The following is a 12,894-nucleotide window of genomic DNA, read 5'->3' as shown; positions in this document are numbered from 1 at the left end:
GCCTGAAACCACCCAAGCGCCTCGACGGGGTACCGTTCGAGTGTATTTGACTGGAAATTGACCCTTAGGAACTTTTAATGGGCACCCTGCCACCCAAGCCTTTTCCACCGCTCTTCTCCTCCTCTGTCCCTCCTTCACGTGACCCTTCGAGACGGATCTCGCAAAAGATTTCCTCCGAACGCACGTTCGGACCAAAAAACATTGCCTCTCGTTAAAATCATCCTCCCTTCCAGTCGTTTATTTCTCGAAATTCGACGGAAAATTTAATGATATATTACAATCATAAAGATATAATAGTTTTCAACGAATCTCAGTCTTTTAAAGATAAAAAGCCATAACACCAAATAGCAAAATAAAGTAGTTTAGATAAAGTCGGAAATTAAGAAAGGAACGTTATCGCACCCAATATTATCATATAAATTGTTTAATATAAAGTTCTCCCTGCCACTATTGAATTTTGCTACGCATAAAGATAAGTTTGAAAGATATAATTTTTTCGCCGCTTTACATGTCAAGTGTTTCGATATTCTTGCATCGTTAATAAATGAAAATTATATTATAGACACAACAATAGTTTCAAAATCCACGAAGGAGGATATGTATTAAGGTAATGTGGAGGGAATCGATCGCGATGGGGAAAAAATGGCCTCGCGTGTATCGTTAAACCACCCGCAGAATTATCGATACTTTCCTGCCGAAGTTCAACCACCCTCGCTGTTTCGCGGCCGAAGGGCCGTCCCCCTTGGAAAATATCCCCTTTGACTAATCTAACGTTGTCCATGGAAGTCCGCTAATCTGACTCTTAATGCGAGTACCGTACTCTCCTTTTGGGAACGAAGGGCCACCTATTGCAACGAATAAGCCGCTATAATGATGCATTATGCCGCAACAATAGGCATCGCGGACTCGTTCGAATGGAAACCCGAGAACTTCTCCCGGATTCTGTTCCTCTCTTCTTGCAATTATTGGGACCGTGGAATGCGCGTCAACCTGGCTTATTGTGAATTCGAGCTTAAAATTAATTCCCGGCTCGCTCTCGCGCGGATTTGAGCATAAGAATGGTGAATGATTTGAATGCGGGATATTTAAATACCGTCATCCATTTATTGATTCTATATTGTAATGTTGTATTATTTTGTCATTCGAGCTTACGCATCGTTTACGTATCCGAAGTGTCCAGCAGACTCAATGAAAAAAATCCCTCGACTTTGTCAAATTTTCCAAGAGCGGAAACTAATTTTTTCCCTGACTTATTGTTTTTTCCAAATATATAATTTACACGATATAACACGACGATGAAAATATAAATGAACGAACATGAAGTAGATGAATCGATTTTTAACAACACAGAAAATTAGCGTACTGGGAGTCAAGGAAGAGTTTACATTTATTTAATAAAAACTTTCACATTATTGAGACAAATATAGAATAATGTGAAAAAATCCAGATAAATAGTAAAATTCCCTGACAATACCCGGTTTTCCAAATTTCCCTGACCGCTAGACACCCTGGTATCACAATCGTAAGTTACTGCGATTTTTAACTTCCCCTCCGCACTATTGCGATTCGCGGAAGTTACAAGTCATATTTTTCGCATCCGGATGCGAGTTTAAGCGGTAAACAACCAAAAAAATCGCAAAAGGGACCGCACATGGAGCGCTTCTATCGCCTTTATTGAAATTCGGGATTCCACTGTCGCTCAGGATTTCGTGCCAACGGGCATTAGCATGTTTCGCTGGCGACGTTCAAAGACTCCACGACGGATCCTCTCGGCGCGAAGATAAAAGGGATCTTCCTTCCTTCGCGGTAAGAGAAGCGCCGCCGATTTTTCCCCGTATACGTAGGATCGTGCGAGAACGCGCGACAGAGAGGAGAACGAGTCGGGTTTGCCGAATAAAAAGGGCCGGATGGAGCGGAAAGAGGGAAGGGGGAGGGTTTGGATAGACCGGGGATAAAGCGAAATAACGGAGGTATATTTTTCGGGTTTCACGCGAGCTCTCCGCAAGCGCGATTTCTCGTAGCAAATAAAAATAGAAGCCGCCGCGCGGTCGCCATAAATATTCCACGGGTTCGACCCCTGGGTTTTCGACCGGCCTCCGCGCACAAACCCTCGTACGCCATGATGTATCCGCGCTCATCTTCGACGCGTGTACCGTCGCCTTTCCTCTCCCGTACACCACGCGTTTCCTCCTCGCTTATCCTGTCGAACCGATACGCGTCTGCCGCGCGATCCGGTCACCCTTTGTGATTTATTCGGTTTCTCGGTTAAGTGCTTAATGGATCGAAGCCCTGTGAATCGCAGATTTTCCCTGTTCACGTTCACATACCCTCATCACCGAATATACTACACGCACATGCTAATATTAATACGATTAAAATGAATATATATATATATATATATATATATATATATATATATATATACGTTATTCATTTTATATATTTATATATATATATACCCTGGTAGAAATTGCCTTGCCGGTGCCACACTTGCTAGCACCATGCAAGTTTGCCACACTACAGCCTTATTTAAAAGAATTGGAAAGATACATATCAGGGCCATCCTTGCGCCTGATATATAAAAGGCGTGGTATTCATTATAAAGTTAAACGGCCGCAAGTCTGGATTTGACCAGACTTCTAATGCGGCCCATATTTGCGCCACGTCAATTGCTGTCGAGATTTTTATTGATTTTCACATTTAATGTATATCTTTTGTTATACATATATCTCTTGTTTTTTGGATCTTTTCCTTTGCCTGGATTTTTTGCATGCAGGGAAATTGTTAAACGAATATTTAGACGTCTACGCAGAAATTTGTGCGCATATATATAAACATCTCGTTAAACGGAACTCTTCCGGACCTTGTTTATTAACAAATAAATTTTTTTTTGTCGTAAATAATCTAAAAGTAAGTAACCATACTCATAATTTTTGGCACCAAACACAGGGACGACTGTAATAAATTGTTAAACGAGTATTTAGACGTCTACGCAGAAATTTGTACGCATATATATAAACATCTCGTTAAACGGAACTCTTCCGGACCTTGTTTATTAACAAATAAATTTTTTTCTGTCGTAAATAATCTAAAAGTAAGTAACCATACTCATAATTTTTGGCACCAAACACAGGGACGACTGTAATAAACTGTTAAACGAGTATTTAGACGTCTACGCAGAAATTTGTGCGCATATATATAAACATCTCGTTAAACGGAACTCTTCCGGATCTTGTTTATTAACAAATAAATTTTTTTCTGTCGTAAATAATCTAAAAGTAAGTAACCATACTCATAATTTTTGGCACCAAACACAGGGACGACTGTAATAATAACTACAATTTTATCGAACATTAGAGACTTTAAGAAATTGATCGAGAATAAGAAAAATTATTACAAGAGAACAATATATATAATATATTAATTCCTAATCGCTCAACGAGATTAAAGTTCTGGAATATGTATAAGCATTATAATGACATAAGTTTTTGAACGCAAACAAACGAGATTAAAATTTGACTTGCTATTTTATCATGAATTAAACCAAAATTTCGACAGATTGACTTTTATATTTTATAAAATAGATCACTGAAATAAGTATCTTTCAGAATTTTCAGATCCTCATTTATTCACGTCTCTGTATGCGCGTGGATTAATTGTGTATAATTTAAATAAAGGACCTTAAAAGATTCACACCCGGCAGGATACGAGAAGAAAGAATTCAGAGCGCCATGTATATATCACCGAAAAGAACTCAGTGGTCCCATCACGAATCGAAAAATCCTTCTCGCCGGCCGTTTACATATTCCATGCGATATTTCAAAATCCTCCACTCTGTCTCTCTCTCTCTCTCTCTCGTCGTTGTGTCCATTCTTTTATACACTCTTGAACAAACCACGAGGATAGTCGGATCCCCAGGACCCCCCAGGATGGCGATCCGAGGTCATCGGCGCCTGCAACCCGCATCCAAATCAGGACGTTCTTTCTCTCTCGCTCTCGCGATCTTCGTCGTCCCTTCTTCTCGAGAGGGACGCAAAAGGAAAGAGAGAGAGAGAGAAGAGCCGTGAGCAAAGAAAAGTACGGGCCAAAGAAAAGAGAAACGGGGTGATGTATGTGCCTCGATATACTCGATGTACGGTGGATCGGGGCGAGAGCATCGACGCTCGTTACAATATTAATGTGGTTATTATACGACGTCACATTTAATGGTGCTCCCAGGCCCCTTCCGAGGAGCCATAATTCACCGGCCGGGCCATCCGGCTTTTTTCGCCGCAACTGTCGACAAACCGAGAAAAATCGGAACGATCCTGAAACGCGTATCCGCTTGAGAGCAAACACGAATTTCACGGAGGACGAGCCATTTGAGACGCGGGTCGTCGCGATCGATGGAATGGAGATTTTTCGAGAAACGCGATCGGACTTAATCTATTACAATTGCGTTAGGCAGTAATAGAAAGAAAACCTAATCATATACATGGGATATGTGAAAAGTTGTTCGCGAAAGTCCGGAAGACGCTTTCGGAAATGGATGATCGGCAAGCACGTAGGCAACTTCGAGGTAAAGCTGCGATTTCGAGGTCGAGTATCGAGGCACGTTCGAAAGTTATCGCACGGATAAGCCCGAGATGAGCTTTGGAAAATGCGGATCTTCGTCAAAATCTTCTCGTTGATATTCCCCTCGACTTCCAAACTTTCGTGCCGAAAATATACGCGAGTCATAGTGCGGATTCGCAAAATAGGAACATAAATTTTATTCCCGAGTTAATTTCACATTTATTTTCACAGAAGGTTTATTTTGACGGAATTTTAAACTAAACTTCAAATATCGAGGTAATTAATATTGGGAAGCAAAAAGTTGTTGAAGAACTTTCAACTGAATGAAAAGAAAAAAACAATTTCACAAAATAACCAAGAAATTTATCCGCAAAATTTCCACGACGTCATCATAGATCGTAGACAAATCATTCTCGACACTTGATGTGTCAATCTACCACTAATCAGGCTGGCACGCGGTGCATCGATATTTTTTTTCTGCATGACGCGCAATCCCTTGTCGCATGTGTGCTAGGAGTAGAATTTCCCACGCTTATTCCAGGTACAAATACTAGCAATGAACGCAATGATACGCGACGACCCGAGAGCGAGAAGAGATGAAAGAGGGAGGGAGAGAGAGAAAGATTTATATCTCCGTTCTCTCGTAGTTTATTCTAGCGGAGTTCATATATCCAGACGATTACGCGCGACGACACGGCTATTTACGCAGCAGACGTATCGGAGCGCTTCCCTTTCAGCCGCATGTATCGCGCGAACGCACCGTCACGCACCAGGTGTGCGTGTGTATCACCGTGGCCGTGTTCCTCGCCTGGACGTTGTCGGCGACGAGCAGTCGACGCCGCTAAGTAAAAAAAACGAGCCGCGTTATATTTATTATCAATTACATGGCGAGCGTACGAGCCACTCCCGGAGAGCGGAAGGTGTCCTGGAACAGGTTTGATTAATAAATTAACGCACGGAGGGTGCCCATCCTTCCTTCCTCTTCGATCCGCCCATCCCGGGAGTCCGTCCGCAGCCTCCTTTTCGCGAGGAGGAACTGGTCCGCCGATAAATTATATCGTCTTGTTTAATTGCGAATTCGCCTCGAGATAATTGCCATCGTGCGAGTTCTACTCGTTACGAGCGCAGCCGGTGCACGTGGACATGCAGCTAAATACGCGGCTACATGCACCCACGCACGTGCCTGGGACACGTACGCATGACGGGTGCAGCACGACGTAACTAAAATATTAATCGCGACTTTTTTTATTTATAAGTCGAAGAACCGAGTGAATCGCGGATCGAAAAATTTTATTTTCATTTTGCACAAAATTAACCCTTAGTCCCAAAGGTTCTTTTCGGCACCTTTAATCCTGACTCATGAGTCGTTTGCGTCTTTGCGTTATTTGGATCAGTAAAAACGCTTTAAAAAATCTGAAGAAATTCATGGAGCTTCTTGCAACCTTCAACTTGAAGTCCCAATCATAATATTTCGATAAAAATTATTTTTTTTATATAGTTTGTTATTAAGAAATGGAGGTACCTAAGGAAAAATCACTTGTTCGTTTGGGTCGCAAACGACCCATGAGTCGGGACTAAGGGTTAAATATGAAAATAAAACGATACGCCGAAGTTGACGTTTTAAATTGCACTAAAGAAACTTTTGAAAATTTACAACTTTTAGTTTATCGAATTTGACGTATAATCCATGTGCTATATTTATAGACCTCAAGATTTTGTATACTGTATAATTGACGCTCAAGGATAGCGATTTCACGTCGCGGATCTAAAGCGAATAAATTAGGTTCGTGAAGCGGGCAAGTTGCAACGATGGCGAATGCAGATGTCATTTTTCGACGGGAGTATGCCGGATGCCGACGACGAGTAGCGCGCTGGAGTAAATTTTCGCGCTGGTTCCGTTAGGCAATCACTATGAATCAAGCGGGCTACGCCTGCGTTTACGTTTACGATTGTTGTAAATTACTTCAAGTTTTTTCCACGCCGGTTTTACCCCAACCACCGTCGCCTCTCTCCGCTCTCACCTTGATCTCTCTCTTCTTCCCTCCGCAGGAGCCTTTTTTTCATTCTACCTTTCCGTCTCTATACACGTCCGTTTCTCCTTCTGCCGTCCCGCAGAGCCTACATCCACAATCTCTCTGTTCGATGGATGCACGTCATCGTCGAGTTCATCGAACGTCTTGTTCATCCTGTTTATTGAATCGACTCGACACTCGACTAAATTATACTCGGCACCGCAAGCGTGTGTTTTTTCCGAGGATTTATACGTTATGAATTCAGCAAATTCTATTAATATTAAAAATAGAAATGTGCCATCAATTACTTGTACATTAAGAATATTATTTTCATGCGGATAATTATGTTGAATAAAAATTATGATTTTCAGTAATATATAATAGATTAAATTTAAAAATAATGCCGCTTTCTCTTGTTCTGGATCATTTTTTCAACAAGAATGTTTTGTAAAGACAGAAAATATTTATCATCTAATTGTTAGAGTAATTGTAGAATTTCGTTTTTACGAACTTCGTTTATTCATGTATTTCTCTTGTTCTGGATCATTTTTTTCAACAAGAATGTTTTGTAAAGACAGAAAATATTTATCATCTGATTGTTAGATTAATCGTAGGATTTCGTTTTTACGAACTTCGTTTATTCATGTATTTTTTTTTTTTACACCGCGACATAATTGCGCGATCGTCAACGCGAAAAAGTGACGCTGAAGCTTTGCGCCCCAGGAATTTCCGACTCTAGTCGCGATACGCTGTTGATAATAATCGTAAAGCATCAGGAGACGCGGCATATTTTTATCGCTACCGTTACCGTCTCGGTATACATACCACCGATTTCGCGTCACGCCACCCACGATGGCGCGGCACGGAAATTACAGCTCGCGCCGAAACGACCGCAAACGCGTTTGAAAATTAAACCGCTTCACCGACAATAATTCTCGCGGTATTCGAGAAGCGTCCCGCCTTTAACCTCTCGTCGGAACCCTTGTAGCCCGTAGATTACGTGTCATCTCGTAGAAGCCGCTCTTTATGTGAACGATCTAGGTCCAAGCCAAAGTTTGGCTTAGAACAACCATTTGAACCTGATACACAGAGCGATAACTGCTATCCTTAAGGGCTCGTGAAATAATGAAGACAAACAGTCATAAAACGAGACGATTTTCACTTCTCTCTTTTTTTTTATAAATAGATTCTAGAGAAACGATCTTTTTTTCCGGCGGTGTAAAGTTATTTCTGATCTCAAAGCGTTCTTTCTGTAGAGCCGAAAATTATTATATTTTCGTAGAGCCAACTTCATTTAACACGATACTTTTTTATATATTTTACGATCATACACTGTGTTTTATAAACAGCACATTATGAAACGGTAATAAATATCTAAAAGGAAGCCATAAATTAGATATTTTTTTATTCCGTCATATTTTCCTCGTATATTTTTTGCAGTCAAATAATAAATTCAAGGCTTTAAATATTTTTCTTTTTAGTTTTGAAAAATTTTAAATTGATTTACATACGACGAAGAACTCCCGGCTACGGCCACGACAATGCGTATCTGTGCGCGAGAAGGGCGAAAAGTGCAGGATTGGCCGATGACCCCGTCTGGCCGGATCCCTTCCGCCCACGCATCCACGGCCCCTGCTAAGGGCAAAAAAAAAAAAGCGCGAGAAGATCGAGAGCCGCACGATGCACCGGCAACACACGAATCGCGATATCACGCCGATTACCTGCGAGAAATATTTAACCCTTTCGTTCTCCCAGCGCAACCCCAATCACGTATATGTATCTTTTTATATTTAAAAAAAAATACTATGTAAGTATAGATACCTAGTTTTGGAATCGCTCAATTCTGCGAAGAAAAGAAAAATAAAACAACTTGGATTTTTATTCGAATTTAAATGGAATGTTGAAATAGTTATATAGATATATGCGATGCGACATTTTAACGTATTTAGTGCACTAATTGCAATTCTAGCATCTCTTTGCATACCATTGATTCATTTGCCGCGTAAAATAAAATTAATTTCGACTTTAATGGCCATATTTGTTTTTGCACAGTAGCCACAGAATCTCCCGGTATTACATGTGAAATCTTAACCATGCTGAATCGCTTACACGAAATAACTGCTTATTAATATCATTTTATCGTGTAATAACGGAATATTACACGTGCAAATACAAATAAAATTCGATATTGATCGATTAATAACCAATATAAGTAACTTCATTACAACATACCTTTGAGTACGTTGTTAATTAAAAAAAATAAGTTTAAAGGAATTTTAGAAAAAGTGACACGCGTGTTCACAACGAAAATCTCACGTTGTCGTCGCAAAAAATGTTGATCCCAATTAAATAAATATATGAGCAGTAAAAGAATCGAATAGCCGCGAATAAGCGTTCTCCAGCGCGATCAACTGTCGCCGATATTCGGGCAAAGAGATTCCCAACATCGTTCAAGGCGATAAACACATTGCAAGCATATCGACGCGCTAATAAACGACACGTATTAAGACGAGATAAGCCGCGAACCCGTCTGTTCCACTGTTTACGGCTCGAAATCGGCGCGGGGTGCCAGCTGGAAAAATAAAGAGACACGCGTCGAACATGCGGGTTACGGTCGACGAACCAGCGTTACAACGTCACGATCTTCATCGTCATGTCTGATCGCAGTGTCATTCATTTATTTTTATTTTACAAGTAATTCTATAAATTCTTTTATCAATTTTTGAGAGCGCGTTTTCTTACGAACCGTCATTTAAAATGTAGATATCCGCGTACCAAATGCATTTTATATGCATTTTTATAGGGCGAAAATTATTCTGGCTTTGCCTCAAATTTGCATAATTCAGGACATAATCAATTATAGTATATTTAATTTCGAATATTGAACGATTGGAGCAAATATTCTCTCAAATTGTATATAAAGAATTTAAAAAATGAAAAATATTCCTCTGTAACGACTCCATCTGATCTTCATCGTCATTCCTGATCACAAGTGTCACTCATTTATTTTTATTGTATAAGTAATTCTATAAATTGTTTTATCAATTTTTGAAGGCGCGTTTTCTCACGAACTATCACTTAAAATATAGATCTGCATATCAAATGCTTTAATTATATATATTTTTATAAGGCAAAAACGATTCTGTCTCAGATTTGCATAATTCAGGATATAATCAATCGTAATATATTTAATTTCGAATGTTGAACGATCGGAGCAACGATTCTCTAAAATTGTGTGTATAAAGAATTGAAAAAATGAAAAATTCCTCTGTAATGACTCCATCTGATGCAAAAGAGGGCATAAACGTGTTTACACGTTTTTTTCCGCCGAACTTTTGGAATTATTTTCCGCACGCATCAACTGCGGACGCGGACCGGTTTATCGCGCGGATCCGGCCGGTTTATTAAAACCTCGCCTCGAGCTTCGCATCCCAAATATCTCGTTATCTATTATTCTGCGGCGCTCACGCGCGCGTATCAATGCGACGCCGCGCATCGAATATTTATGCGCGGGAGGAACGATAAATCGACCGCTACGTTGTACTCTCGATTCCGCGCGTCTCTCGATTTTCGTTTCGGCAATTTCGCGACTCATAACGCGGACATGACCCCGCTCAATCGCGCGAAAGCTCGGACGGTGTGGACCCAGATTATCGAGACCGAAATAAACTGCGATGTAACGGTCACGGTCGGCAATTAAATTTTAAGTACTTACGGATGCGCGCACGCTTGCAACCGAGTGCATCGCTCCTGCATCGCGAGCGTTTACGAGCGTTTATGGGCGCGTGGAGGATATTCCAGAGCATGCACAGTAGATGATGCTATCGTCTTGTCCGGCGATACGTAAAAGATAACTGTCAATTAGCAGTAAATTCGTAAAAGCAGCATCTGTGCGCGTCGCAGAATAATTCGATTTATATGGAAGTGACTCTTTTTTTTTCTTTAAATTGCAACAATTATTTATGAGACGTAAAATTTATTTACAATTTTTACATATTTCTTAGATAGAATGCAATTTCCCTTTCCGATGCAACGCGTCCATCTCACAATACGTGAGCGGATCTCATCCGTCCGTGTGGATTAGCAGAAATATCTGGATCGTCGCGTCCATCGATCACTTTTGTCACGGACCGCGCGAATTTATTTTCAGAGCGAGAGGAGATGAGAGAAGAGGGACGATCGTTAACGGCGCTAGAGGTGTGGGGCAGATACATCTCGCTTTCTTTTTGTTTTACCTTTTATTTATTTCTGTTCTTTTTCTTATCAAGTCCGCGAGACCACCTGTCGCTTTACGCCGGCAATTATGTTCTCGCGATTGCGAGCGCGAGCGGCGGAGCTTTAATCGGATCTCCCGCGATTTGTCGCAAAAGTTTGTCGCGAACGCGCGTTCCCAGGCAGCGCGGCACTTCTACGACGATATAAAAGAAACGTAATCGTCCAGGCCAACGAACAACCGTGGCCTCGGCTTCAGGGTCGTTTCGACTATTATCCCGCAGCAGTCGAGGATGCAGCAGAAACGCATCGCTCGGAGGCCGCGCGCTCGATGCTCCAACTTCGATATCGGAGTAATGTGCTTTGATGATCGAATTATTGATACCTCCTTTGTTATTTCGGTAATTTATTGACGTTGTACGTTCGACGTTACCTAATGATTAATTTGTACCGTGAAATCTAATTATAAGATTAATCAATAATTATAATATGTATACATATATTCTGTATGATTTTACATTCATGGATATTAATTAAGCGATTAGTTATGTTTTAGTTGATTTTGTATAATTAATTAGAGAATATGGAATAGAGAAAAATATCTTCGTATAATGAGATATTTAATTTTATGAATTACGTCGAACATATACACACATATTTATATTTAGAATTTTTGTATATGCATCCTCATAGTGATATAAACAAGAAAATTATATAGATTACGCAAGTGTTTATACACTGAAAAAAATTGTTAACTTTATTAAACCTTTTAACTAAATTACTGTAAATTAAACATATATTAGTATTTAAGTTAAATACATGTTTTGTTTAATTAACAACATATTATTTAGTTGAACGGTTTAGTCAAGTTAACAATTTCTTTCAGTATACATATATTTAAAATTTTTATATTTTTCTGGAAAAAGGTTAAAATTATATGTAGTTTTTTCTGAAAATTCTCTTATTAAAATTTGTGTCTCCTCCTTTATTAATGCTAAACATAATTGCTATTTATAACGAAAGAGCAGAAAAATCAACCGATAAATTAATATCGAAAGACAACTCGGAAATCGTTTATCACTTCGTTACCTCGCTCTTTTTGGGCGGGTATCTTAGAGTGACAGTTTGTTCACGGTATTCAAGCGATTCAAAATTCGGGAGGAAGTGGCCAACAACCGGGAATAAAGAAAAATACTATGTTCTAGATCCTGCGCCAACGAATAACGATCCCGACGAACGCGCCTCGCATCCCGTGACGGTATTAACCTCGCCGCGGGCACGTGTTCCGAGAGGAGCGAGTTCTCTTTTATTACTTATTAGCGACACCCAAAGCGCACGCTGGCTCCTCGCATCGCGGCGATGCGATTTTAATGATGCGTTTCAAGGTCTCAAGGTCTCTGCCACGGATAAGCTACAGGGTCATTGCCAACTGATCCCAGTGACAGCTTAGGTCTTAGCTAGAAGTTTCGATATCTGAAGGATGCTCGAAACATTCGGATTTTTCTAACTAATACAAAATGCGTTTCACAGCCTCACTCTGATCATCTATTAAATTTTTTTGCTAACTTAAAATTAATATTTTCTTAACACTCTTAGAATGACAAGTTTTAAAAAAAATATCTGTCATAAAGAAGATGAGTTATCTCATTTTATGAGATTTATATTCAATTGAGAATCACATCACTGTGACTTATTTTTAAAAACGTATAATACAAATGTTATATTATTGTATAAGAAATTGTATAAGAAATGCATGCACGATACATAGTGAAATTTCGACGGCTCTGGCTCTTTCACACTGACGTCTCGTCAAGGGTATACGAGATCGAGAAACGAAAGAACCCGACACCATCGAGAGGTCAAGACGTCGTCATGCCGATGAAACGACAATTTGCAAGGTCCGCGAGCTGCGCTCGTAGACGGTGATACGAGCAAAGAAACCTTCGCGCGATGGTCAGGGCCACGAGGTTCTTGCGCCGAGAACGTTAATCTCGCGAACGCGCTACGTGATCGCGCAAACTGCACACGCATATATGTGCCTATGGACGTTGCATATGCATACAGCGCGGATTTTTTCCTGCGTACACTCGCATAATTATCGTAGAATCTGCGTAAT

General features: G+C 40.2%; 1 protein-coding gene across 1 annotated transcript in view; it reads left to right on the top strand.

The window, feature by feature from the left end:
- LOC114934931 (MAP/microtubule affinity-regulating kinase 3-like) overlaps nucleotides 1-12,894 on the top strand; it is a 341,090-nt gene that overhangs the window by 323,485 nt on the left and 4,711 nt on the right. The window lies entirely within an intron of this gene.

This window comes from Nylanderia fulva, unplaced genomic scaffold (genome assembly GCF_048542155.1).
Source record: "Nylanderia fulva isolate GAGA-0341 unplaced genomic scaffold, ASM4854215v1 Scaffold35, whole genome shotgun sequence".
NCBI classification, from domain to species: Eukaryota; Metazoa; Arthropoda; class Insecta; order Hymenoptera; family Formicidae; genus Nylanderia; species Nylanderia fulva.
Note: the sequence above shows the minus strand (reverse complement) of the source record. Positions and strands in the feature narration are given on the sequence as shown.